Source organism: Coturnix japonica, chromosome 7, assembly GCF_054131305.1.
Source record: "Coturnix japonica strain WE chromosome 7, WE-NBRP24, whole genome shotgun sequence".
Classification (NCBI taxonomy): Eukaryota; Metazoa; Chordata; class Aves; order Galliformes; family Phasianidae; genus Coturnix; species Coturnix japonica.
This window is the reverse complement of record NC_140669.1, coordinates 24,726,560-24,727,842: the sequence shown is the minus strand read 5'-3', so window position 1 is coordinate 24,727,842 and position 1,283 is coordinate 24,726,560. Positions and strand designations below refer to the sequence as shown.

The 1,283-nt window shown below is 39.1% G+C and overlaps 1 protein-coding gene across 1 annotated transcript in view; it reads right to left on the bottom strand.

Annotated features, from left to right (window-relative positions):
• The window catches only part of BOLL (boule RNA binding protein), a 31,014-nt gene that overhangs the window by 401 nt on the left and 29,330 nt on the right, over nucleotides 1–1,283 (bottom strand). The gene's annotated exons all lie outside the window — the stretch shown is intronic.

The window sequence follows — 1,283 nt, the reverse complement described above, 5'->3', positions numbered from 1 at the left end:
GTCAATTTACAGCCAGCCCCCTATCAGTGCTCTCTCTCGCAGAGGACACCAATAGTGCTTTGTTTGTCCTTCTAGACTGACTGAGTAAGAAGGAGGGGCGGCGGGTGGGAGGGGGGGGACTGGGAGTGGGAAGTAAAGAACTGAAAAAGAAAGTTAGAGAAACTTGTATGCGTGTAATTACTTACCCCCAGAAGTAGTGCCCAAATGCAGTAGCAAGTCAGAAGCAAAAAAGCAAGTTAGTCAGAACGAAAGAATGAGAAAAGAGCCTCAACATGGTCGGAGACGAAAATCATTTCCAGAAAGGAAGTCAGCTTCAAGAGGAAATTGCTTCTGGCATCTCAAAGGGCAGAAAAGTAAATGAAAAGCAGTTAAGTCTTTATTTTAGATTTCCAAGTTTGGTTCCTATTTCCTTTTCACAGAAACTTTCTTCCAGAGGGAGAAAAAAATGAACATAATGTAATAAAAGGTAACAATGTAAAAACGTTGTAAAGAAGCCTCATGTCAAGAAAATAAGGAAAATATGATCATGATAAAACATATACTTTACTAAGACCAACTTATATAACTGGTTTTGAGAAACACTGGAAAGTAAAACTGACATCCACTTCAGGTCAGAAAGACCTTTTCAAATTAATATGAATATAATTACAAGACCGCCTGCCTCATTTTTCATGGGTATTGAACAACTGAAGTCCTCTTCTCCTCTGTCAGGCTGACCTCAGCTGAACAACTGTGTGCATTCAGCACTGCTCCCTAAGCATCTTTTTTCTTCAAGTCCTGAAAATTCAGTATAATTTCAAAGGCTCAGAATAAGTTTAATTAAAAATTAAACAAAATAAGAAAAAAAGAGGTAAAAAATAGCAACCCTCACCTAATATAAGTTCAAATTTACTTAATGCTGGAATAACTTATTAGTCACTGAGTGTGGAATCTATGCAGTATCACCAGTTCAGTCTTACAGCCTTTAAAGCAAATCCCCAAGTGCAGAAGCCAAGAAGAGATCCGTGCCTTATCTTCTAATTAAAACCTAGAAAAACATACCAACTAAGCAAAGGACCTCTTCAGCTTCCTGCATGTCTGTTTACAAAAGAATTGCTTCCAAACAGCTTTTCCTTTTTCCCCCAGCAAAGGTAGTCCAAGACACGTTGCTAGCCCTAACAGACACGTAATGGTCCGTTCAACCTGGAGAATCCTGCTGTTTGATTCCACATGGATCTCGTACCTCTCGTACAAAGACATGGCAACAGCTAAAACAGCAACAATTGAAAAGCTTTCTGCAGCAA